The sequence below is a fragment of the Dasypus novemcinctus genome, chromosome 2, assembly GCF_030445035.2.
Source record: "Dasypus novemcinctus isolate mDasNov1 chromosome 2, mDasNov1.1.hap2, whole genome shotgun sequence".
Taxonomy (NCBI): domain Eukaryota; kingdom Metazoa; phylum Chordata; class Mammalia; order Cingulata; family Dasypodidae; genus Dasypus; species Dasypus novemcinctus.
The window spans coordinates 158,725,637-158,752,777 of record NC_080674.1 but is presented as its reverse complement, the minus strand read 5'-3'; the positions used below and the strand labels follow the sequence as shown (position 1 = coordinate 158,752,777).

General features: G+C 42.7%; 1 long non-coding RNA gene, 1 other non-coding gene and 1 pseudogene across 2 annotated transcripts in view; all 3 read left to right on the top strand.

Moving 5' to 3' along the window:
- LOC139437166 (uncharacterized) overlaps positions 1 to 21,828 on the top strand; it is a 34,578-nt gene extending 12,750 nt beyond the window's left edge. The window contains exons 2-5 of the long non-coding RNA XR_011646880.1: positions 19,109 to 19,164; positions 19,339 to 19,400; positions 19,710 to 19,786; positions 21,737 to 21,828. This is a non-coding gene — a long non-coding RNA (uncharacterized lncRNA). The remainder of the gene's footprint in view (positions 1 to 19,108; positions 19,165 to 19,338; positions 19,401 to 19,709; positions 19,787 to 21,736) is intronic.
- LOC131274395 (kinesin-1 heavy chain pseudogene) lies at positions 205 to 919 on the top strand (annotated as a pseudogene).
- On the top strand, positions 18,050 to 18,181 carry LOC111759867 (small nucleolar RNA SNORA38). Its single transcript, XR_002793725.1, has one exon. It is a non-coding gene; the product is annotated as a small nucleolar RNA SNORA38 (small nucleolar RNA).
- Positions 21,829 to 27,141: the final 5,313 nt, after the last annotated feature.

Genomic DNA, 27,141 nt, shown 5'->3' with positions numbered 1-27,141 from the left:
AACAAGAGACACGAGGAGGAAAAACAGTATGAGAAACACAACAAAGCAGGGAGTGGAGGTGCCTCAAGCGATTAGACACCTCCCTCCCACATTGGAGGTCCTGGGTTTGGTTCCTGGTTCCTCCTAAAGAAACAAGGAAGACAAACAGACTCAGCAAGTGAAAAACAAGAGGGTGGGAAGAAATAAATATGTCTTTAAAAAAAAAGACAGCTGGAGGAATCTGTCAGTTCTGTTAGTGAAGAACTAGTCCAGCTTCAAGCACAAGAGAAAGTCCATGAAATGGAAAAGGAACATTTAAATAAGGTTCAGACTGCAAATGAAGTTAAGCAAGCTGTGGAACCACAGATCCAGAGCTAGAGAAACTCACCAAAAACAAATCAGTAGTCTGGGAGATGAGGTTGAGGCAAAAGAAAAATTTATTACTGATCTTCAAGACCTTCAAGACTAAAACCAGAAAATGATGTTAGAACAGGAACATCTGCGAGTAGAACATAAGTTGAAAACTACATATCAGGAAAAGAGCAAGAAACTACATGAACTTACAGTTGTACAAAATAGATGAGAACAAGCAAGACAAGACTTGAAGGGTTTGGAAGAGACACTGGCAAAAGAACTTAAAACTTTACACAACCTACAAAAGCTTTTGGTTCAGGACCCAGCCACTAGAGTTAGAAAGAATGCCGAGGGAAATGGATATGGCTCAACCAATTGGGCTCCCATCTACCATATAGGAGGTCCAGGTTCGATGCCCAAGGCCTCCTGGTGAGGGCAAGCTGGTCCACACGTAGTGACGGCCCACATGGGAATGTGGCCTCACACAGGAGTGCCGCCCCGTGTGGGAATTCTGCCCTGCGTGGGAAAGCCACCCTGTGCAAGAGTGCCGGTTTACGCAGAGAGCTGGAGCAGCAAGATGATGCAACAAGAGACACAGAGGAGAGAAAATAAGAAGACATAACAGAACAGGGGAGCTGAGGTGGTACAAGAGAATATTTGCCTCTCTCCCACTCTGGAAGGTCCCAGGAACGGTTCCCGGAGCTGCCTAATGAGAATACAGGCAGACACAGAACACACAGCAAATGGACACAGCAGACAACAGGAGGGGGGAATAAATAAATCTTAAAAAAAAAAAAAAGAGTGCCGAGATTGTTTCTGATGTCACTGGAGGCAGTGCTGCTCAAAAGCAAAAAAATTGCCTTTCTTGAAAATAATCTTGAACAACTCACTAAGGTACACAAATGGTATATGAAAATGGAAATCTTCACTGTGAACTACCTAAGTTGGAAAAGTGACTTAGAGCCACCACTATGCATTGGAGGCAGCACTGAAAGAAAGAAGCCAAAGAAAATGCATCTTGTGATCATAAATGCTATCAGCAAAAAGTAGATTGTAAAAGGAAGCAGTCAGATCAGAGAGTATGGCCAGAAAAGGACTTTCAGCACAAATTACTAAACCTGTTCATTCAGGGCAACATCCTGCAGCTTCTCCAACTCATCCAAGTGCAATTCGTGGAGGAGGTGCATTTGTTCAGAACAGCCAGCCGGTGGCAGTACATGGTGGAGGGGGCAAAGTATAAGCATTTACATGCCACCACAGGTGTTGAAAAATAATTGGAGTTTGAAGAGGACATAGTATCAAGCAGAGCCATTCAGTTGACTAACCCTTACCTCCTGAGGTTTGGAGAATTACAACGTTTTAAAAATGTATAAATTATACCTGGCCTGTATAGCTGTTTCCTACCCACTCTTATAAACTCTGCTGCTTCCCAACACAACTAGAATGCAATTTTGGTGTTTTAGGAGGGGAAAAAAAATGACAGTTTACAACTGTGGCCATATTTATTCCAGTTTGTCCTTTGTGTCTTATAGACTTACTGTGCCAAGCTAACTGTACCTTATAGAATTGTGCTTTTTGTTTTTGTTTGTATGTGTTTAATTTTTACTCCCAGTTTAAATGACCTAAATGCTACTGCTTGTTTTTCTTTTCCTTTTAAAATGTCTTCCTTAAATTAGGAAAAATGGAACATTTAGATTAAATGTCTTAAATTTTACCACTTTATACAACACTACATGCCCACAAAATACATGAATTCAGTACTGTATTTTAAAATCCCTTGAAATAATACAGGGCTAAAATTATTTGTATTGCCTTTGAAGTTTGCTTCTGAAAACAACTATCTCAAATAGTTAACTGAAACGTTAAAACTACCAAATTAGGCATTTGAAACTGAACAAGACTCCTTGTTATGAAATGCCTGATGCTGAGCTAGTGTGAATAGAAATACTTCGCAATATCAAAAGTAAATCTAAGAAAGAGTTTGGAAAAGGAATTGTATTTCTCTTCTTCCTGATTCTGTACTCAACATAGCTTGCTGGACAGATAGTAATTCGTTATCTTTAATATAGTGAAATGTATTAAGATATTATAGAACTAAGCATAATTCCATATTAATACTGTATTGGTTGATCCAAATTTATAACCTATGGAAATTGAGAAAAAATGTGAAGAAATAGGACAAATATATGATGAATTTAAAAATATGTAGGTAAGTTTTGGTCTGAAATCCCTGAGGTATTTTTAAACTGCTACACTAAGTCATACATTATAATTTATTTTTTGTTTAGTCTAGAAATAGTGAATTGTTTGCAGGTCACTAATAATCCTCATTAAATAAACTATTTTGTTAGCTGTAGCCTATCGTTTTGTAATTAGCACTAAATGTGTTCCTATTTGTCACTTCTTCCTCAGATAATTAAACTAAGTCAACAGTTTATTTTAGGAAGTTATAAAGTTAATAGGAAAAGAGATTTCATTATCTTCTTCATCATGGGGCAGTGATTATTTTAGCAGAAATTAAGAGAAAATGGGGATTTAAGTTATTCAGTCAGTAGAAAAACTTGGAAAGTTCTGTGTTAAGATATGGCTGGTAGAATTTTTGAAAAATTTTATATACAGATATTTGTATTAAACTTGGAGCCATAGTCAGAAGACTGAGGTCATAGTTGGTTTATTTTTCTATTCCTTAACTCTTGTAATTTCCACTTGTATAAAAATTTTGTTTTGAAAGATAAATTTATTATTTATTTTTACAGTAAAAAATTCTTGCTGTTGTAGTCTGCAGCCTTTAAAATCTTTGTGTTGCTTTTAGGACTGATAAAAAGAAACACTCTGAAAACTGAGATAAAAGCTTGGTACAGTGAGATAGAAGTAATGCAGTTAACTGTTAAAAAAAAAAGAAGTGCTATTGCCTATTTAGGATGATAGTTCTCTAAATGGAGAAACATTTGGCTGCATTCATGTAGATATTTATATTTTGTTTTCAAATAAAAACCTTGCTTCTTTGGCAACGTTCGTAAATGAAGCAGAGTTTTCTTTTTCTCTTTTGTCTGAATATGGTAGTTTCATTTCTGTAAGTAATGTATCATGGGTATTGGTGCTGTGAAACAATAAATTTGTAACTAGCATGTGGTTCAGAATACACATTGTTAGCTGTTTTTTAAAAAATCTTAATGTTTCTTTTCTATTTATAAGCTCACATCTTTCACAGAACCTATCAGGAATTTCATAAATTTGTTTTCAATGGAACTTCTCTTTCTTTTTACTTTGGTAGGTCATTAAACAGACGATTTATTTTTGTAAATGAAAATTCCTCTTCCTATAGAACACGAACACATTTCGTTTTGCAGTGTCTTTTTATTTTTATTCTTTTGTTTGGATATATTTGTGTTCCTCCAAATGGTACTGATAAATGGTTCAGAAGAAAAACTCAGTGAAATAAGAGTAACATTTATTCATGATGATCAGTTAAGTTAATTGCCTTACTTAAAAATACTAACTACTATGTGTAACTCTCAATTTGACATGAAATGACAGAGAAAAGTCTGAGTAAGCCTGTTGAATATGTTGGTTTATTTTCAGTGCTTTGAAGACACATTTAAAGAGAATTGGTTTGGGGAAGATGCTGTATAATTTTAAGTTAATCTGCATGCTGTAAATGTGTTTTATGTTTAAATAAAGAGGAACATTTTCTTGAAATGTGAAAAAAAAAAGAATGACTCGTGATGTCTGTGCATAGCTGGTGTATAGTAAGTGCTCAGAAAATATTACTTGGATGAATGGGTGAACTTCACAAATCCAGGGAGAAGAGTGGGCTAAATGAACTAGTTTCCTTCCTTATTCCTGAGGCAGACTGGAGTCAGGCTGAATTGGCCAAAGAGATAACCATGTGACTCTTCTTCCCAAGTGGGCCACTACAAGGCTGAAGGTGTGTGGCCTGTATTGAATCCCCAGGTGCTTTAATTTGCTCATCTGGAAGATGAAGGGACCATACCAGATGCTGCTTTTCAGCTCCAAAATGGTTTGGGTCCATGTCCTCAAATCAAGATACATGCTTCAACTCACTTTCATGAATAATCTGTTAATATCAGTTTGGATTTTTTCTGCTTTCTTCTTTCTTGTAAAAAAATGAAATGCAGAGTGTGTGGCAATGTGGTCTTTGTGCACTGTATTGGGGACCCTTTATGCAAAATTCATTACTGAATCGGAGGCTGCAATTTTCTCTCTTTACTTGTTTCTTTGCTTTCCAAACAATTTTCAGCTTTGGCACTAGTGTCCTTTAGCTTTATAGCATAATGAAAATGCTGTGCATCTATCATTGGGACTGTGTTCTGAAAAAGACTAAGTGGGCATGCAGACGAGCACAGAACACTTGTTCCAAAGTTCCTCATTCAGGCTTGTGGGGCTGAGAGTGGGAAGGTGAGCTACATAGTCAGGTGCCAGGGCAGCATGGTCTCTGGGGACAGGTTCTGATTTCAGTACTGTGTTTCTACTTCTCTTTTGAGAGGTAACTGAGCAGGTGCCCTCAATTTGGGGACTAGAGGCCAAAAACATAATAAAGCCTCCTTTTATTGAGAGCTTGTTGTGTGCCAAGCACCACACTAAGGGCTTTGCATAAATTATCTCATTTTAAATCTTCTGATTTTGATTTGCTTATTATTTATTTACCTATTTATTATTTTCACAGAATAGATTCCTTTAGTCATTAGTAATCAATTGCAAACAATCAGAAATATATTCATACTCTCAATTAATTTTAATTCTTCCAAGAACCCTATGACATAATAATTGTTCTTATCCCCATATTTCAGATGAAGGAGCTGAGGCTTAGAGAGGTTCAATCAATGTCTAAACTCACACAGCAGTGGAGCCAAGATTTGAACCCAGGCTGTCTGATGCTACAGTGGATAGTTCTTTGCCACTGCCAGCTACTGTTTCCAGAGCTTTTCCAGGGAAAGGTGTGGCCAATAATAGTAATTCCTAACATTCAAGTCTCTAAAGATTTTAAAAGTAGTATTCAAAATCAGATTTAAAAAAAAACATTGTTACAAAGAAGTCAGGTACCACTCGTTCCTTTGATAGATACTTGAGCACCTACTATCTGCCATGTATATACTTTGCTGACCAAAATAGAGACAGTTTATGCCCTTGTGGAGAGTATGTTCATTTTATGTCTGTGGGAATTTAAGTTGAGCGATCTCGAGTAACCTGTGTAATCTCATCCAGCTTTGTGGTGGCAGACTGTCATTCAAACCTATCATTGGACTTCTCAGGCACTAAACTTCCCTGTCCAGTGAAAACTTCTATGGTTTCCATTTTGAATGGCTGCCTATACTCTTTTTCTTACCCCTGATGTGGAAATGTTCAAATAATCATTGAATAAGTTGCCAAAGATATGGATCAATCTGAATGGATAGAATAGAGCAGAATTTCTCAATAGTGGCACCATTGACAGTAGCATTGCACGCCCGACCTCCAGTTGTGTTAAGCAAAAGTGCCTCCAGATACTGTTAAATGTCCCCCGGGAGGCAAAATCGCCCTGGGTTGAGAACCACTGGAATAGAGTGAAGAAAATTAAAACAAAACACAACCCTCCTCTGCTCCAAGCCAGTGTAGCATTGAATACATGGGATTTACATCATATGGGAGGCTAGTACCTCAAACTTTCATTCAGTTAAAATAATCCTTGGAGTAACCTTGGAGAAGCCTGACAACTCCAGTTTTCTCTCCAGCTATGGAATGATAACAGTTTTTTTCAGGAGTGTATAAGATCAATTGATGTGCTTGGTGTAGGGACCATGTATGAACAATATGTGTTTTTAAACACTGGCGTTCTTCTCAGTGGAGAGAGGAGCTCACACAGTAAAAGGCAAGAAACTAAGGGGTGGGCAGTTCTACTGGTTCCATCTCTTGCTAACTCAGAGCCCCCATGCATGGAGAGTAGGGCAGTGGGTCTCAAAGTGTGGTCCATGGCCAAGCAGCCATTTGTACCACGTGGGAGCTGGTTAGAAAGTGGAAACTCAGGCCCTGTCTCATTCCTTCTGAATCAGAATCTGCATTTTAATAAAATTTACAGGTGATTTGTTTGCATTTTAAGGTTTGAGAAGTAGTAGTCTCTGGTATTCAAATGCGCTTTAGGAGCTGACAAGCACTAGTCTGTGGGATTTTGGTGGCTCTCTTACTCTCACTCCTGCTGACTCTGCATGCCCTGTTGGAAACTTGTTAAGAGCATGGATGATAAACTTGCTTCACTTGTTTGCTTAACCTCTATATTGGTGTGTTTCTTTATAGGTTAAAAATGTCTTAGAATTTGTTATTAGGCAGATATTGCCTACGGTGGAGTGAGCTGTAGGAGTGAAGGCTGTGCTGTGCTATGGGTGTGTGTTTCTGGTTCATGCCCTGCTGTAGGTTTTAAGTGGTGGAAGCTTCTGCATGTAAACCTACCCTATCCCCCGTGTATGTGTTGGAAAATCCATCTCTGGCAATTACTAGCAATATGGCCTTGAAGAAGCCAGCTGAGTTCTCTTAGACAACATGTTCTACACTTACTTCACGGACATGGTACAAGGATGTAATAAAACAATGAGTGGAGGAGCTTCATCAGCAGGTACTCTACAATTATAGGCTCCTTCTGATCACTGCACTGTGAGGAATCAGGTCGCCACAGATTTTCTCGGCAGCTCAAATGCCCTGCACATGCTGCCCCCTGCTGGTTAAGACTTTAACTAACTGATACTGATCCCGTGCCTAAGAAAGGAAACCTGGACATTCAGACCCCTCACGCCTGTGAAAGAAACCACTGGTGCACTTTTTGCCAAAATTTCAGGAAAATCAGAATCACTTAGGAATTAGGAGTCTAATTAAGTGGATGGGGCAAGGTCTGGGAATCAGAAATTTTGATGAATCTGTCCAAGTGAGTCAGGTGCAGCCAGATATCAGAAACACTGGTCCATGTCGTGTTTCTCAAAGTGTGGCCTGGGGACCATCTCTTGAGTCACTGGCTGATGTGAATTTGGGCTGCAATAATAGAAGTACAGAATGGGAAATGGGGAAGGGGCCAGTGCCTCTAAGCCAGGGGTTCTTAACAAGGGGTCTGTGAGCTTGAATAGGAAACTAAAAAAAAATTATGCTTGGGGAGACATGTTGGTGCGGGTGTGGTATATTATTAAATAATACACAGTATATTGTGGGCTTAGTAAGGGGTTTGTGGTTTTCACCTGACTGGCAAAGGAGTCCATGGAACAAAAAAGGTTAAGAATGCCTGCTCTAAGCTGTGTCTTAGACATGACACACCTGGACTACTGGATGCAGTTCAAGCCATGCTGATTCCAGAGGAACTTGGCTGAAGTCTTTAAAGAGCAAGACCCGAATGGTGTGGGGACTCAAAGCCACAAGGAAGAAGGAAAGAAACTGAAAGGGGAAAGGTTTGATTTGTTCAAGGTCACTACTGAAATCTATTAGGAAAAATACCCAGAGAAAGAGAGACAGAGGCACCTGTATGTTCCCTATCCTTGAAATAGATTCATTAGACAGGAAGCCAAACATCATAATGATAAAATAACTGAATATGTAACTTAATTTTTGTTGTTGTTGTTTCTAAGTAAACAGCTTTCAAAATTCAAGCTTCTTGAAAATGCAAACCAGCTGGGGAGCAAGAGCAGAGATATGCACCCAGGTTGTCCTGGGTCCCAGGCAACTGAAAGGAATATTTCTGATTATGTCTTAGGACAAGTGGATCTGGTTTTACTTGGATGTATTTCTGAGTGGGCTTTCAGGTTGGAAGTAGGATTTTATCTTTGTCCTGGGTGCCAGGTACATTCTGCCCACCGATGCCTCTTCCATTTCCCAGTCCTGCAAGTTCCAGAGATATGAACAGAGTTTAACACTGGCAGAACCAGGACCAGAACACACTCATGCACACACATGTGCAAGCTTGCACAAGTAAAAGAAACCAAACACCTATAAATACCTCTTTTAATCCTCACAGCTATTCTGTGAGATAGGCCCTTTTACTCTCTCTATTTATAATAATAATAATATATATATTTACTTAGGAGAAATATGCTAAGAGAATATAGCTTGAAACTGACTGAGTTAGAATTTGAACTGAGGGCTTCTGACTCCAAATCTAATGATCCAATTTATTATTGAGAGTTAAGAACACATTGAGTTAGGGGCAAGATTTTGCTAACCAATGGCCAATACCTTTTTTTGTATATATGCCCAGACAGTGAAATTACTTTGTCAAAGGGTAGGGGACAGTTTGGAAGGGTGTGTCCCTCTGTGTGATCTGTGTTACTCAATGTAATCTGTTCTTTATTTTTTTCACAATACGTTATCATTTCACCATTCTTTCTATACAATTCAACGTCTATTTTGAAGACATAGTATGAATAAAAGAATGTAAATTTCAATTAATAATTTTGCTATAGTGACTACATATTGGAATGATTGCATTTTGGATATATTGGGTCAAATATATCAGTATGTAAAACTTTCACCTGCGATTAGTCTGCAGCAAAGTGCAGCTTCAAGAAGGGAAGTGTGCCCTTTGCTATTACCTGGGACAATATCTGAAAATGGGAAGGGAGGGTCTCTGTGTGGCTGGCTCCATATAAGGGGCGCAGGCCAGAGAGAGACATGGGACTGGGGAGAGGGCCACGGAGAGCCCATGTGTGAGAAGCTGAACCTCGGGCCCCAGTCTGCATAAGCTCCTGGTCTTGGTCTGCATTCTGGTAGGTGTGTGCCCATTGTGAAAAAATCTCTTCAAGATGTTACTTCACTTAAGGTGTCGCCCCACTGAATCAGGTTTGCTTGTTTGTTTGTTTCAACTTGATTTTTAAAGAAGTTTTAGATTCCAGAAAAGTTACATTGAAAATATAGGGAATTCTTACATACCCCATCCTCTGCTCCTATCACATTTTCCGCTATTAATAACATCTTTAACTAGTGTGGTACATTTGTTACAATTGATGAACAAATATTAAAGCACTGCTCCTAACCATGGTCTATAGGTTACATTATGTTGTACACTTTGCACCTTACAATTTTATAGGTTTTGACAAAATATACAATGGCCTGTAGCTGTCATTGCAATATCATACAGAACAATTCCAATGGCCTCAAAATGCCCCATGTTACACCTGTTCTTCCCTCTCCCTCCCCTCAAAACCTCTGGTGACCACTATCTTTATATTAATGTTACAAGTTTTGCCATTACTAAAATAATAATAAGTCTACTGTGGTCCATAGTTGCATTACCCCCTTATGTTTGCTCATTCCTCAATCTTGGATTTAGGCATGGTGATGTCCACTCTGCTTCTGGCTGAGAGGGAAAGGTTTAGCAGCCAGGAGACTAAAACCATGTCTTCAGGGTGCCAACCTGGAGGGCAGTGCAGCCAGTTTCATGCAGTCAGCCCACAGAGTCCCTCGGGGGGCTGTAACCAGCTGCTGGCAGTATTCTATCTGGGGCATCAGAAATGGTGGGGAGAGTGGACTCTTACTAGAATATGCCCCTTGCAGGAAATAGAATATTAACTGGTCCTGCTCTATTTCCAAGGCACTGGGCACAGCGCTTGGGGCTAGGGATTGGTGTTGGCTCATTCCGTTGTGAGAGGCCAGGAGACACCCCAGCCTCCCTTCCACAAGCACTGACACCCCACCTTACATGTGCACTCCTTCCACTCTCTCCACCTGGTTTACATATTATAATGATACAATCATGAATAAATTATTGTTGTAAGAACTTATGATAACACAGAAGTACTTAAAAAAAAAAGTGTAGTGCCCTTTCCCCCACCCCTGCCCCTTATCCTCCCCTTTACCCAGACACAAGAGGGCCGGGCTGTTTGCCTGCTTTTCCCACTGCTGGTTGCCCACCCCCGGCAAGAGCCAGCACAGAGAGGGCATTCAGCGCACATGTGTGGAATGAATAAGTGGATCGCCTCAGGGTTTGGCATGATCTTTTTTCTACATATTCAAAGTCATGCGTATAGTCTACATTTATACATAAACTAGATTATAATGTGTGCCTTGTACTGCAAGTTTCTTTTGTTTTTGCTTAATAATACATCTTAGAGATCGTTCCTTGAGTCTCTATAGACCTCCTTCATTTTTTAAAAACTGATTAAATATGTCGCCATTATTAAGCCCCTCCCCTTTGCATGGGTGTTTAAATTCCTTCCATTTCTCACGATTTTGAGTGAGACTGCAGTTGACCTTCTTGCACGACCCTCTTGGTGCCCAGGTGCAAGTGTTTCTCCAAGAAAGACAATTGACATGGGCTTGCTGGGCAGATGAGTGCCTCCTTCCTATTCTATTTACTGGGTCAGATGCTGGTAGCCTGAATTTCCCTGAGAGAGAAGGTGAACTGAGGAGAAATTCCTTTTTTCTGGGAGTGGTAGGGAGTGTCAGGGCTGGGCTTGAACAGAGTACTTGGCAAACACACAGGATCCCATCCCAGCCTGCTCACTAGGGAAGGTACTTCTGAAACATGAACTGATCAGAGGGAGGGTGTTTTGTGGAAAATACACTGGAAGAGGATCCTGAGATTTGCGTTCTAATATAGGCTTTGCCACAAACACTCCAAGAAAATGTAGAACAAGTGCCTTGGTCTCCATGACTTTCAGTTTCCTCATCCCTGAAATGGGCTTGGAGGAGAACAAGGAGTAGACTTGAACTGAGTGTTTAAGGACACTCAGTGCTAACCTCCCAGGAAAAGGCTCGGATTGCTGCCCTTGGCCCCAGATTTGCTGTGGGAGCCAAGAAACAAGAACTGACATTTTGGACTGTGTGGTCAGCTTTCCTGGGAAGGGTCAGAGCCAGCAGTTTGGTAACCTTTGCCCAGTTCACAGCCCCCTTCTCTCCTAGAGCTGCTGCTGCAGGGTCTCTCCTCCATAACTGAGCGTTCTTCTCAGGACAGAACCTGAGTCATGCTTCTGTCCTCCTTCAAATGCTTGTGAGGGGGAGCAGATGTAGCTCAAATGGTTGAGTGCCTGCTTCCCATGTACGAGGTCCTGGGTTCCATCTCTGGTATCTCCAAAAAAAAAAAAAAACTGCTTGTGAGGGTCCTACATAGCTCAAGCTATGATCTCTGATCAAGCTCAATCTCTGAGCAGCAGAAGCACAGGCCAGCCATGATCTGGCTCTGCCTTCTGTCTTCATCACCTTAACTCTTCCTCAGAGGGGTGCCTGGCTTGCGGCAGTCCTCTATTTCAGGACAGGTTTGATTTAGAAAACTTTTTCTGTCATTAAGTGGAAAACTTTGTTCCTGTACCTTTGACCCTGGATTAGGTTCCCAGAGACCATCAAAGTATAACCCTCCCTTTCGTGAGAGCCTTTGAGTATTTAAATATGACTACTCTTGTCTGCTGAACATCTTCTGTTAACTTAGGTATTCCCCAAATCTACTGGTTTGCTTTACTGTGTAATTAGTTGCCCTTTTCTGGGTGAACTCTAGTTGATAAATGTCTGCTTTGATATCCGGCACCTAGAGCTGAATATGTGGTCCCATCAGCCAGCCCAGAGAACATCAGCATTTGCAACCTAGTTTTCTTCCACGGTGAGTTTCAGTGTAGCTAAACTGCATTAATATTTTGCTCTACTGATGATTCACATTTTAAGCATGAGGATGTCTAAAACCCTGAAGTCTTTCTTATATGTATTGTTTTAACCATTTCTCCCACCTATACTTATTTCATTGTATTTTTTAGTGTGTTTTGTGTTACGAATTTTACACTTATTTCATTTACTTTTTATCTTACTTTATTTCCTTCAAGATTTTTGAGATGATGTTGAATTCTGATTCTGTTTTTCAATGTTCTCTCTGTCCTTTTTTCTATTGCCCATAGTGCCTGCATATTACATCGGCTTTATACATTGGGTATCCATTCAATAAATACTCATGAGTGCCTGCTATGCCCTAGGTGCAGTTCTAGGCAATGGGGATACAGTTGTGAGTAAAATAATAAAAGTCCCCTGCCCTCATGTAGCTTATATTCTAGCAGGCAGGACCTTGCTCCTTGTGGTCCCTGCAACCTTTGCTCAGTGGCTTTTCATGCCCTCACTTTAGTCATTGTCCTCCTGGCACTGCTTCTGCACGTGCTTGTCTCTTTAGAATTCTTTTCCCTCCTTTCTTTGTCTTTGTAACTGTTACTGGATTTTGTTTAGGTTCTTTTGACTATGCTGGAGAAATGAATTTCAAGGGCATGTTGCATGAGTTAGGCCAGTAATTTATTCAGGTAGGGAGAGAAGAGAAATAGGAGAAAATAACAGAGCAGGGGTCCCAGGTAGAGAGAAAGAGGCTCAAAAGTGATAAAGAGGACTGATTTACAGGCTACGATTTTCCATTATAGGTTATATATACCCAAGTTTTACTTGCGTGGTGATCCAAGCAGGGGAGAAGGCAGCTGGAGTTGGGGATCCAGAAGCAAGAGAACGCACAAGATAGAGGACTCAGGCCCGCTGCCCGCCACTGCTTTTTAAACGGCTAATTATCCCACGCCTTTGCTAATGGCAGGGTAGGAGTTCCAGCTCTTCACTGCCTTGATTGAGTACCCCACCCGTCAGTTCCCCGTGAGGGCCCAATGATGAAGTCCTTGGGGAATAGCCGGGCGTCTCCTGGCTTGCAGAAGGAGTCTTTGTTCTGGATAGCACAATCTTGGGGGAGGGGTCTTCCAGCCGCCACCTTGGTGGTTACTGATGTCCACGTGGCCTTCTTGCCTGGTTCCAGATCCGTCTATTGATTCCCTGTCTTACTAGCCTGCTTCATAACTGCTATCCTTCAGAGACTGAGAGTCACTTCTGTAGGGAGGCCTTCCTTGATTTCCCAACTAAGTGAAATTCCCCTTTTCAGGTGCTCTCACTGCAGTAACTTTCTCCCTGTCGCAGCCCTTTCTGAGACAGCCCCATATGTGACTATTGATTGACCTCTTAAGTCTCCAGGGCATTGTAGGTTCTGTGTGGGCAGGGGCTCCGCTTTCACTCAAGAGTATCTGTGCCTAGTACAGAGCAGGCACTCATTCATTATTATTTGAAGGAGGGAATTTATGCCTTCATCCAAAATTGTATTAAATTTTGGCCTGTAATGGGATGAGGGATGAGATTAAGAACTTGCCCAAAGAATTATCTAAGAAAACATTAAGTAATTAATTAGTGATCTTTAAAGCAGTCATCAATCTTCTAACTTCGTTGGCATTCAGCTATACTTTCTCCATCTCATTTGCTTGATTTCATGGGAGGCTTTTCTGAAGTTTGATTCACTGTGTCAGCTGTACTCCCTTCTACTGCCTACCCAAAAAAGGAAATGAAGTTAGTCTTATGTGACTACATTTTGTGAAGCTTGTTGCCTTACTCTGTTTGGTCCTCTAGTCTCTCACCTGTAAAATGCCTGGGTTATACCCGAAACTCCCAGGTTCCTTCTAACCAAGACTTGGGAGGCCTGTGCCTGAGGGTTGGCAGCCGGTTCACGGATGCTGCTGGGGTTGAGGGGAGATGCTGTGCCCACAGTTCCAAGGGGGGCCTTGGCCGAGAGAGTCTGGGTGGGGACCACTCTGCGGCGGTGGCAGGCGAGCGGGTCATGCAGGGTGCAAGAACAGCAGCCTGGATTCCTGGGTTGCTCTCTGCCCTCCTCCCCCCTCCTGGCCGCCCCCACAAGAACCAAACTGCCTGTCTCAATTGTAGAATGTGAGGAATGTGCAGTCTGATAGGCAGAAAGGCAGGGAGGAGCACTGCTCCCCAGTCAGAGCCTGAAGGTGCGAGGACTTGGGGCTGCCCCTCCCGCTCAGCCCAGACATCAAAGGCTGCATTGTGCTTTGAGCTGGGCCTTGGTCCCTGTGTGCCAGGAGGAGGCGGGAGGAGGCTGTCCCCTCCCAGTGCTCTGCTGGCTGATGTTTCTTCCTCTCTCTGCCCTGGGAGGATGATGCACACATAGGTGGCTGCTTCTGCATCCTGGGGAGCAGAGAGTATCCTGGGGCCCAGATGAGTTTTATGGATCTTTTCACAGAAACAGCGATTTGGTTTCATTGGTGTTCTCTATTTTTTGATTCAGTTTCTATTCAATTTCTGTGCTTTATTTTCTTTCTCCTCCTTATGTAAATTTTAATATGCTCATCTTTTTTGCTTCTTAGGGTGGAAGCTTAGATCGCTGGTTTGAGATATTCTTTCTTTTCGACAACTAGTATTTAATGCTATAAAATTCTTTAAGTACTCCTTTTCCTGCATCTCCCAATGTTTTATATGTTTTATAGTTTTCCTTGTAATTTCTTCCTTGTCTCCTGAGTTATTGGAGTGTTGCCTATATTTGGGAATTTTCCATATATATATTTCTGTTATTGATTTTTAGTTTATTTCTTTGTGGTCAGAGAAACTATTTTACTCATTTCAATTCTTGTAAATTTTTGATGTATTTTTTTTCCCCAGAATATGTTCTATCTTGGTAAATGTTCCATACGTATTGCAGTTTTTCAGTGGAGTGTTATATAAATGTCAGTTAGGACAGATTGATTAAAAGGGTTGCTCAAGTCTTCTGTATTCATATGGGTTTTTTTTTCACCCTTGACTACATGTGCTATTAATTGCTGAGAGACAAGTGTTGAAATATCCAAATAAAATAGTGTTTTTTTCCTATCTTTCTTTTTAGTTTGATTACTTTTGCTTCATATATTTAAGTTGCTTTGTTACATTCATCCACTTTTAAGATTGTTATGTTGTTTGGTGAATTAACCACTTTAATATTATGTAATATCCCTGGTAATATTTCTTGTTCTGAAGTTTACTTTAAGTATTAGTAATATAGCTATTTCAACTTTGATTCGATTAGTGTCTGCATGGTATTTTTCCCCATTGTCTAATTTTTTATTATTATGATAAAATACTTATAATATAAACTTTACCACTTTAGAATGTACAATTCAGTGGCAATAAGTACATTCACAATGTTGTACAATCAGCACCACTATCTAGTTTCAGAAATTTTTCATTACCTCAAAAGGAAACCCTGGACCCATTAAACAGTCACTCCCTTTTCTCTCCTCCCCCTAGCCCCTTGGAAAACACTAATCTGCTTTCTGTCTCTATGGATATACCTATTTTAGACAGTTTATATAAATGGAATCATACAATGCACGTGGCCTTTCATATCTGGCTTATTTCACTCAGCAGCATGTCTTCAAGATTAGTTTATGTTATATCATTTGTAAGTACTTCGTTCCTTTTTATGACTGAACAACTTTCCATTACATAGATACCATATTTTGTTTATCCATTGATGGACATTTCTGGGTTATATAGTAATTTTATGTTTAACTTTTTGAAGAATCACCAATCTGTTTTCCATAGCAGCTGTACCATTTTTCATTTCTGCCAGCAATGTAGGAGGGTTCTAACTTCTCCTTGCCAACACTTGTTATTTTCCTTTTTTTTTAATTATGAAAATTCTAGAAGGTGTAAAGTGGGATTTAATTGTGGTTTTAATTTGTTTTTCCCTGATGACTAATAATGTTGAACATCTTTTTAAATGTGTATTGGCCATTTGTATATTTTTTTGGAGAAATGCCTGTTCAAGTCCTTTGCTCATTTTAAAAATTGGGTTTATTTGTTGTTGGCTTGCAAGAGTGTTTTTTATTATTATTATTATTCTGGATACTAGACCCTTCCTGGGTCTGATTTGCAAAAATTTTCTTTCATTCTCTTGGGTTTTTTTTACTCTGTTACTGTGTCCTTTGGAGCACAAACCTTTTTAATTTTGATGAAATCTAATATGTCTATATTTTCCTTTGTTACATGTGCTTTTATTGTCAAATCTAAGAATCTACCACCAAATCCAAGGTAATGAAGATTTATCCCTATATTTTCTTCAAAGAATTTTTTGATTTTTAGCTCTTCTATTTAGGTCTTTGATCCATATTGAGTTAATTTTTGTATCTGGAGGGAAGTAGGGGTTCAAATTTATTTTTTTGCATGTGGTTATCTAGTTGTTTCAGCACCATTTATTGAAAAGACTATTAAACACCCCCACCCCTACCCCTCGTTGAATGGTCTAACCACCTTGTCTAAAATCAATCAGCCATAGATGGTTGGGCATTATTTCTGGGCCCTCAATTCTATTCCATTGGACTGTATGCCTGTCCTTAAGTCAGTACTTTCCTTTCTGTCAGAACTTCTGAATCAGTATTTCACTGGACAGGCTGATGCTGTATTAGTCAGCCAAAGGGGTACTGATGCAAAGTACCAGAAATCTGTTGGCTTTTATAAAGTGTACTTATTTGGAGTAAGAGCTTACAGTTACAAGGCCCCAAAGAGTCCAACTCAAGGTACCATAAGAGGTAATTTCTCACCTGTAGCTGTTTGATATGGTTATGAATTCCAAAAATAGATATTGGATTATGTTTGTAATCTGATCTGTACCTAGGCCTGATTGAGTTATAATTAGGGCTTTAATTGGGCCATATCATTAGGGCATTGAGTCCCTGCCCCTTGGTGGGTAGGGACTCAGAGATAAAAGGCATGGCAAAGGACAGAGTTGGGGGTTCTTAATGTTGGAGTTTGATGCTGAAGTCTTGAGCTGGAGCCCCGGGGAAAGACAGAGCCGTTCACCTGATAGTCTACAGCTGACCTTGTGGAAAAAACAGGAGCTGAGCCTAGCGGAACCCAGGAAGCCTGAACCCTTCAGATGCTGGCAGCCATCTTGCTCCAACACATGAAAATAGACTTTGGTGAGCGAAGTAACTTAGGTTTATGGCCTGGTATCTGTAAGCTTCTACCCCAAATAAATACTCTTTATAAAAACCAACCAATTTCTAGTATTTTGCATCAGCACCCCTTTGACTGACTAATACATCACCCAAGTCTCTTGTTAGGTTTTGAAACAAGATGGTGGGCCATCTCTGCAAGGGTTCAGCCTTCCTTCTTCCTCTTAAGGCTCCACGGGCCCAGCTTCTTCCAGCCTCAACTCTAGGCTGGCATAGGGCTAGTCTCTCAGGGCTTCCTTTATCAGTCTGGCATAGGGCTCATTTCTTTCCAGGTCTTATCAGCTTCTCAGCTGCTCTTTAGCTGCAAACTGTCAGGCAAATGGCTCATCTCTCCCCAGGGCTCCAGGATCAAAACTGACAAAGGTTTCTCTGTGGCATCTGTGGAGTTCTGTCTCTTCCCGACTGCCTTGAGTGTCTGTTTATATCGGCCCAACAATGGGGCGGAAACTCAACCCTGAGTTATGTCCTACTGATGGGATAGAATCAAAACCGTAATCTTAACATAATTTAGTCAAGACATGTCAGCTGAATCTAATGCATTCAAAGGGTATCACACTCAGAGGAATAGATTAGTTTACAAACATAGTCTTTCTTTTGGGGATTCATAAATAATCTCAAACTACCATATGCTCCTATGTGACCCCTCCACTTCAGGGAGAAATTCCCATTCAAGTCTTTTTCCTATTTCTTAATTGTGTCATGTATCCTTTTGTTGTTGAGTTGTGTAAATTCTTTGTATATTCTGGATATTATACTCTTATTTTATATGTGGTTTCCAAAATATTTTCTTCCATTCTGTAGGTTGTTTTTTTTTTACTTTCATTCTCTAAGTTGTCTCTTTCCTTTGATGCATAAAAGTTTTTAGATTTTGATGAAGTATCACTTATCAATTTTTTTGTTATTGCTCATGCTTTTGGTGTAAGTCCAAGAAATTGTTGCCTAACACAAGGTCTTGAAAATGTTTTTCACCCTCCTACAAAGGTGTGTCGGTGGTTTCCTGTCCTTGGACACGTAAGAATTGGAGGCATAAAGATGTGGACTTGGAGAAGTCTGGAGCCCGCTTGCTTCCCGCAGGCTCAAGATCATCCTTTCCCACACAGGAACAAAAAAAAAAAAAAAGAAAAAGAAAATGTTTTTCTATGGTTTCTTCTAGGAGTTTTATGTGTTGGTTCTTATATTAGATCTTTGATACATTTTGAATTAATTTTTGTATATTGTTGAAGATACTAATCTCTCCCCTTCGAGTGATTTGCCAGTTGTCAAAAATCAATTGTCTAGGGGAGCAGATGTAGCTCAGAGCTTGAGTGCCTGCTTCCCATGTAGGAGGGTCCAGGTTCATTCCCTGGTACCTCCTAAAAAAAATCAGTTTGCTATAGATGAGAGGTGTACAACTGATTTCTGCAAGTTCATCTTGTATTCTGCTGAACACATTTTTCAGTTTGAATAGTTTTAGTGGGGATTTTTTTTTTTTTTGGACAAATTACTTGTACCTTTTAAAAAATTTGTATATATATATTTAAGATTTTAATTCATTTACTTATTCTCCCCACCCCCTTGTTATTTTTTACTTGCTGAGCCTGTTCCTCTTCCTTGTTTCTTTAGGAGGCACTGGAAGCTGAACCTAGAACCTCCAACGTGGGAGGGAGGTGTCTAAATGCTTGAGCCACCTCCTCTCCCTGCTTTATTGTGTCTCTCATTCTATTTTTTCTCTCCACATCTCTTGTTGTGTCATCTTGTGTTAGCTTGCTGTTCTCTCAGTTTGCTGCCTTCTTAGGAGGCACTGGGATCCGAACCAGCAACCTCCCATGTGGTAGGCCAGTGCCCAGTCCCCTGAGTCACATCCACTTCCCGTGCCCTGGGATTTTCATCATGTATTCTGTAAATAAAGATAATTGTAATCCTTCCTAATCAGGATATTTTAATTTCATTTTAGTTCGGGTTGCCTTTTAAATCTTCTTTGTAACTCACACATCACCTAGGGGTGGGGTGGGGTGAAAAGACAGTCACTGTCAGCTCTGCTTCCTCAGGTGCTCTCTCCCGCTGCTGTCGCCGCTGAGTCTAGCTGGAGCCACTGGCCTTGAAGGTGAGTGGACTAATAAGGCGCAGGTGAGAGCAGGGAGGAGGAGGAGGAGGAGGAGGCCGGATGCTAACCTGGGGAGAAGGGGGGCTGCCAGTGCCTGGTCACACACCACCGCGGAGGACGGGGAACTCCTGCCCAGAGCTCTGCGATCGGCTCATGAACCTTGGTACTTTCTAGGGTGTCGAATTCCAAGGCGAGCTAAGCGAAATAGGAGAGCGGGACGTCCACGATGCCAGCTGGTGGGTTGACGCGAGAAGCGGCGGGGGTAGCAGGGGCTTTGGGGTGGGCTGGAGGGGGACGCGGCCGCTCGCGGCTGCCACCTGCTGGACGCGCTGGCGCGTCGCTGAGGCGCCGCCCTGCCTGGGCTTCTCCCTGGCCGCTGGGTGTGCTGGCGGGACGACAGAGCCAACCAGGGTGCTTGAGCGTCTATTCTCTCCTCGGTACTGGGGTCTAGATTGGGAGATAGAGTAATTGGGAGCTGCTGTAAAGAGAGTTTTGCGGGAAGACAGTTTCCACCGCCAGCCCTGCTAACAAACATGTTTTTTCAGTTTTAAACAGGGCACAGTTGTCTTTTCTTTTTTCATTGGTCGCCTTCAACTGTAGAATGTGGCGTCTGGACCCATGGGTGAGAAGTTAGAGATTTCTTGAGCCTGCTCTCTTATGTCCCTGCACTCTCCATCAGGTTAAAACTACCTTGCCTTTTACCCAACCGCTAATTACTTTATTGCTCTTTTATCATCTCTGTCCTCTGGTTTGAAACGACAGTTTTGTCTGCTGGATTTGCTGCTGTACACCTTCCCCCCTCCCACTCTAGACTAGTGTCTGGCACATAGTTGGTGCTTAATAAAGTATTTGTTAAATGTATGGCCCAGGTCATCTTTAGGATTTCTTCCACTCTCCATGCTCCAGGCTTCTATGAGTGTAGGCTGCATTATTCCTCTCCAAAAGCAGTAACTAGGGAAATCTGATTGTGCCCTGGCCAAGAGCCCAGGCGCTGGATTCTGCCTGCCTGGCTCTGAATCCTGGCTCCATCGTTGGTGAGCTGTGTGACCTTGACTAATTTACTCAGTCTCCCAAGAGCCTCAGCTTCTTCACCTGTTATTTGGGGATGATAGTACCTACCTCATGAGTTGTTATGTGTTATACGAGTAAAACCATTGAAGTGCTACTGTAGTGCATCTGTGTGAAGTCCTCAACGTATGCTAATTTTTATCATTGTTCACCTACCCCGGCCCTGTGTGACCAGCCCCTCAGCTCTCTTTCTACTCGCGCTGGCTGGCTCTTTCCACAGTTCAAGCCCTTCTCCTAGTATTTCCCTGCCTGGGAATGTGCGGTGAGCTCTGTTGTCACGGGGAGTTCAGGGCCAAGTAGAATGATGCTCAGTGAGGCTGTCGTGGGCTTCTGTTGACAGCCCTATCTCAGAGAAGTACTCGGGTGGATGGAGCATGCAGGGCACGGGGTGGAGGAGAGCAGGTCTGTTTGCTTCCCATCTCCACCCCGGTCCTTTCCCTGGAAACGGGGTATGCACTCAGCCGGCTTCTTTTTTTTTTTTTTTTTTTTTTTTTTTTTTACTATTTTATTTTATTTTTTTTATTGACTTTGTAATAATATTACATTAAAAATATATATATGAGGTCCCATTCAACCCCACCCCCCCCACCTCTTCCCACCCCCCCCCCCCAGCAACACTCGTTCCCATCATCATGACACATCCATTGCATTTGGTAAGTACATCTTTGGGCACCTCTGCACCTCATGGTCAATGGTCCACATCATGGCCCATACTCTCCTCCATTCCATCCAGTGGGCCCTGTGTGGATTTACAATGTCCGGTGATTGCCCCTGAAGCACCATCCAGGGCAGCTCCATGTCCCAAAGACGCCTTCACCTCTCTTTACTTCACAGGCTTGTGAGGACCTGGATGAAAGTGCTTCCCAGGCAGCATAAATTAGCATACAATTTATGCTATCTATGACTAAACGTTTTTCCTAGTTGGGTGATAACTCCATTTAATGAAACACACCCAGTGCTCCCCAGCACCTCACAATCAACGAAACACTTCCAGGCATACGATCTTCCTTTCTCCTCACAGCAGCCCTGTGAAGTCGACAGGGCAGGGGCACACCCTTGTTTGGGGGATGACAATCCCTCCCTGGGACAAGCTGCTCTCATTGGGCCTCCCACTAAGGTAGCAGCAGTCTCAGGGCATGGGCGTAGGCCCCTCACCTCTCATCTAGGATTCTTTTACCTTGTCCATCTGGGTGCTGATGAACTCAGCCTTAGAGCACTCTAAAACCCCAAATAACTTCTCTGGGGGAACAGATTTCTTTTCCCTGAATAATTGTAAGGACACGAATAAAGGGGCCCAAAGAAGTGAAAGACTACACCCTGGGGTGTCCACAACAATCGGTGGCCCCGGGACATGCCAGAGGAAGCCTGGGGTGGGATTCTTAGTTGGGCAGGTTGTGAAAGTCATCGGGAGGAGAATCTGGCCAATTCCTCTCAAGAGAATGGGGTTGAGAACTAGGGAGCAGATGATCCCTTTGTTTAGAAGTTGTTTTGAACTTTGTTTAAGATTCCAGGAAGGAAGATAAACAACTCCCACCAGGAAACAGGAAAATATTCCTCAACATTGGAAAACCACTTGGCAAAGCCATTGAGACGTGATTTTTTTGCCTTTATCAAAGGAAAGGAGGAAAGCTTTCTGGGTTAGCGTCACCAGTGGCCATCGCTTGGTCCCTCACAGGCTTCTTTCCACAAAGGACACACATCTCTGGCTTCAAATACCCAGTGCCAACTCAAATGAAACAGGTGAAGTCAGAGTTGCCGCCTCCACAATGTGAGGTAATTGTAGTGCCAAGAGTGAACAGTGAGCAAATTCTTTGTGTATGTGTATGTGTGTGTGTGTGTGTGAGAGAGAGAGAGATAGAGAAAGAGAGAGATGATATTTATTCTTAAATAATAGGAAATCATATAATACATAACCTTATTTATGTATTATATATGCACACACACAGAAACACTTGATCTCTGAAATCTCCCTCTTTGCCCTCCGCCTTTGCTGATCTCCCACTTGCTGGCCTCTCCTGCCATCTGCTGTCTTGTTGATATTCTCATGTTGACGTGGTGTCATGATCCTGCTCTCCTAGCCCTTTCCACCCCACTTGGCCTTCTCTTCAACCTGACTCTGAGGCCGCTCATTTCAGTGAGTCTCTCACCAGCCCCCTGGATTCTCTCACCCTATTGTCTTCCTGACACACCCGCTTTGCCAGCTCTGAGCCATGATGGGATCAGTCGGAGAAGGCGATCCTGGAATTTAAAAGTCTCCTCTACTAAGGGGCTGTAACAGCGACAGGCAGTGCTCTCTGTGGGGCACCAAGAAACTTTGGAGTGTTGTGGAATCTTCAGTTACTGGAATACGCCTGTTGCAGAAAATATGTTTCCTGATTTTGTGCTTCTGCCTTCGGATACCCTGGACACTGGGTTTGGCACTGGGACGCTGGTACTGGGATTCTGTGATGCTTGGTGCAGGGGACTGTCCCTCAAGTCTAGTTGACTGTGTATCAACCCACGAGGCAACCGAGGCCTCCCTTCTACGAGCACCCCGGCCCCCCTCAGTATGTATACTTCTCCTCTTCTTCCTCCACGTTCTTACTTGGTCCAACTCCTATGTGTTTATATATTTTTGTCTTTGTAACGACACCACCATGAAACATTCTAGTTGAAACACTTCCAATAGCCCAGATGTTTTTAAAATAATAAGGAAGAGTTTCGACGCGCCCCCCCCGCCCCCCATCTCTTCACTGCCCGCGACAAGAAGGCAGGGACGTATGCCTGCTTTGTTCCCTGCTGGGTCCCCTCCCCGAACACAGGGCCAGCACCTGGAGGACACAGTGCACTTTTGTGGACTGAATAAATGAATTGCCCTCCGCAGTTTGGTGTGATCTTATTTCTAATACACACACACACACACACACACTCACAGGATCCCTCCTCAGCCTGCTCCCTAGGCAGCATACTTTTAAAATGTGAGTTGATCAGTTTTGTGGAAAGCTGGACTGAGAGTCCTGAGATTTGGGTTCTAATATAGGCTTTGCCACAAACAGCCCAAGAAAATGTAGAACAAGTACCTTGGTCTCCATGGTCCTCAGTTTCCTCATCCTTAAAATGCGTTTGGAGGAGAACGAGGACTTCTCTGTTTTTGCTTAAGGACAGTGTCAATGCTAACCTCCCAGGATAAGGCTTGGGTTGCTGTGGGAGCCAAGAAATGAGAAACTGATGTTTTGGACCATGCGCCCAGCTTCCTTTCCTGGGAGGGGTCAGAGCCAGCATCTTGGTGACCTCTGCCCAGTTCACAGCCCCCTCCTCTCCTGGAGCTGCTGCCACTGCCAGCTCCTCATCTTACAAAGGATAGTTTGGAGAAAACTAGCACCCATGGCTTGTTAGTCTGCACAGACACCTGGCTCAGTCTCTCTGACAGAGTGGCAGGCAGTAAAGCAGAGTAGTAAGAACAAAGGCCATGGGGGCACATTGCCCAGGTTCAAATCCACTCTGCCATAACCTGTCAGCTGAGAGCTGGGGCAAATCACTTGCACTCATATTAGTTTTCTCGTCCATAAATCGGTGTGTGAGGATTCCACGTGGACTCTTCACATGGTCATGTAATAAGAGCTCAGCATCTAGGTCCACAGCAACGTGTGTGTGAACTGGGAGTCAAGGGGCTTATGTTCTGGCCCCATTTCTGCCACTGAGTCCTGCCTGACATTAGTCTTATAGCTCATTCAAAGTGAACAATGAAAAATTGATCCCTAAACTTGCCCTCAACACCAATCTTAGAATTTTTGTGAATCTGGGACTCTCTTAGAACTTATTTTAGCTCACCAAAGTTTCATCTTTCAAGGTTCAGTCACAGGGAAGTGGATGTGGCTCAACTGATAGAGCATCCACCTACATATAGGAGGTCTAGGGTTTGATACCCAGGGCCTCCTGACCTGTGTGATGAGCTGGCCCATGTGCAGTGATGCCACGCACAAGGAGTGCCGTGCCACACAGGGGCGCCCCCGTGTAGGGAAGCCCCACACACAAGGAGTGCACCCCGCAAGGAGAGCCACTCTGTGCAAAAAAAGTGCAGCCCACCTAGCAGTGGTGCCACACACACGGAGAGCTGATGCGCAAGATGATGCAACAAAAAGAGACATGGATTCCCAGTGCCACTGAGAATGCAAGCAGACACAGAAGAACACAGCAAATGGACACAAGAGAGCCAACAATGGGGCAAAGGGGAGAGAGAAGTAAATAAAAAAATCTTAAAAAAAAGGCTCAATCACAGGCCTCCAGGAAGATTTCTCTCTTTTTCTCATTGGGAAGTACTAATTTCCTCCTCATATCTTTAGTATACCTCTATATACTGATGATCCCAAGTTTATATTTCCAGTAGAAACCGTTCCCCTGGACTCCAGACTTGTGTATCATACTACCTGTCCAATATCTTCGGTTAGGTATTGAACTGATGTCTCAAACTCAACATGTCTACCTCCCAGCCATTCAGCCAAGCCTGCTCCCTTTGCAGGGCCCACCCCTCATCTCTGGTCTTGGCAACCCCTTCCTTTCAGATGTGCAGGCACAAGACGTGAGACTATACTGTGTTTATCTTTTTTCTCTCACACCCCACTTCTCATCCATCAGGTAATTCTGTTGACTTCAGAATAAAGTCAGACTCCTTGCCCTGCTCCCCACCTCCGCTGCTACGCCCTGAGCCAAGCCACAGTGTTCTTTTGATTGTATTACTGAGATAATCTTTACTTGTCTCCCTGCTTCAGCCTTCTCCTACTCCACTTAGGTTATTCTCAACATAATCTCTCTTAGTTTTCCCAGTTGCTATTCAAATGCCATACAATTGGTTGGCTTAAACAATGGGAATTTGCTACATGGTTTCAGTAGTCCAAATCAAGTGCATTGGCAAGACCATGCTTTGCCGTGGGGTCGTAGCAGTCGAGTGCTGGCTTATCAACATCCCTGGGGTTCCTTGGCTTTCCCATCACGTGGTGATATCCTCTCCTTTCTCTTCTAGGTTCCTGCTGATTTCTAGCTTCTGGCTCCTTCCTGTGGCTTTTCAGTCCAGACCTCTGCTTCCATGGTTATGCTTTTTTTTTTTTTTCCCCTCCTATGATCTCTTTATTTTTAATATTACATTAAAAAAATATGAGGTTCCCATATACCCCACACTCCCCCTCACCCCACTCCTCCCACATCAACAACCTCTTTCATCATTGTGCCACATTCATTGGATTTGGTGAATACATTTTGGAGCACTGCTGTACCACATGGTTAATAGTTTACCCTGTAGTTCACACTCTCCTCCAGTCCATTCAGTGGGTTATGGCAGGATATCTAATGTCCAGCATCTGTCCCTGCAATATCATTTAGGACAACTCCAAGTCCCGAAAATGCCCCCACATCACATCTCTTCTTCACTCTCCCTGCCCTCAGCAACTACCATGGCCACTTTCTCCACGTCAATGCTACAATTTCTTCCATTACTAGTTACAATAGTTCTATAGTAGAATATCAGTAAGTCCACTCTAATCCATATTTCATTCCTCTCTGGGATGGTGAGGTCCACTCCACCTCTATATTGAGAGGGGGTTTAGATTCCACATGGCTGATAGATGGAATTCTCCTGCGTGCAGTTGTAGGCCCAGTTTGGTTGACCATCCTCACCTCCCTGTTAGCTGACCTGGGTAAGTAATGAACCAGAGGGTAGGAGTTGCAAGTCTGCTGAGGCTCAGGGCCCAGCTGGCGCATAGACAGTCCAGAGATTCAAGTCTCCTGAGCATACACGAACCCTAGTGCCTGCCACAGATTCAATAAAAGTGACAGAAGAGGCATGTGTAGAAAGGTCACATCCATGGTTATGCTCTTGATGTCATTCTTCCTTCAATTTGTCCCATCTCTAACCCTTCCAGTCCAGGCTGGCAGTGCTTCTGTTCATACAGCATTCTAAAAATACCTTGTTGGCATTGCGTGTAGTACAAGGGGGTCCAGACCATCAGACAAAAGGACTTTCCACAGATCCCTCTTGGATAACTGAATTTCCAATCCTGACTGACTCTCAGATGGCTGGCAGATCCATGTTCAGTCTCACCCTCTTTAGTTAAGGATTGTTCCGACACACCCTTGCAACAAATGGGTTCTTTGGAAATTCACCTCCCTGGGGCTCAGGTCGGTCCCTGATAGAGCCGTTTCTGGCCGTGGTCTCAGGTTTTGGCTTCCAGTTGTATTCAGTCAATGGGAGGCACTGGTAGGGAAGGGAAGATGGGAAGTGAGAGGATGGAGTATTTATTCCTCTATCTCTTTCCATTCATGGCCTCAGCTAGATCTTGGCTGTCTTCTTCTAGCAAAGACACAGCTCCTGTCCATCTGCCCTTGACTATAGCCGATTCTTAGTGAGTTCCAATAACCATTCTCTCCCTTTGACCTTTCAGGCCTAGGGGTAATAATGGGCTATTACTCCTCCTTGCCGTTTCATCTTAACCTTGCCCACATTTTTGTAAATAGTCCCTTCATTAAACCCTCTTCAAATGGAGGGTGCCCTCTGCTTCCTGTCCATCCTGCCTGATTCACTACCCCTGGCTCACTCTGCCAAAGCAACACTCTCCCCAGTCGTCCTCTAGCGTGCCAGGCACACTCCTGCCCCGAGGGCCTTTGCACTGGCGCTCACCTTTTACCAACATGCTCTTCTTTTGAATTTCTTTGGATTTCTCCCTCATGTCCTTTCAGTCTTTGTTCAGTTGTCACCTTCTCAGTGATGACTTCTCTCTCTCCAGTCTTTTAAAAATTGTAGCTCTTCTTCCCTGGCAGTCTCCTCCTCCTTTTCCTTCTCCCTCTCCCTCTTGCTCTCCTACTTCCCCTCCTCTCTATTATTTAATTTACTGAACAAAGACTGAAAGGACGTATATTTATTATGTTTCTTATTTTCTC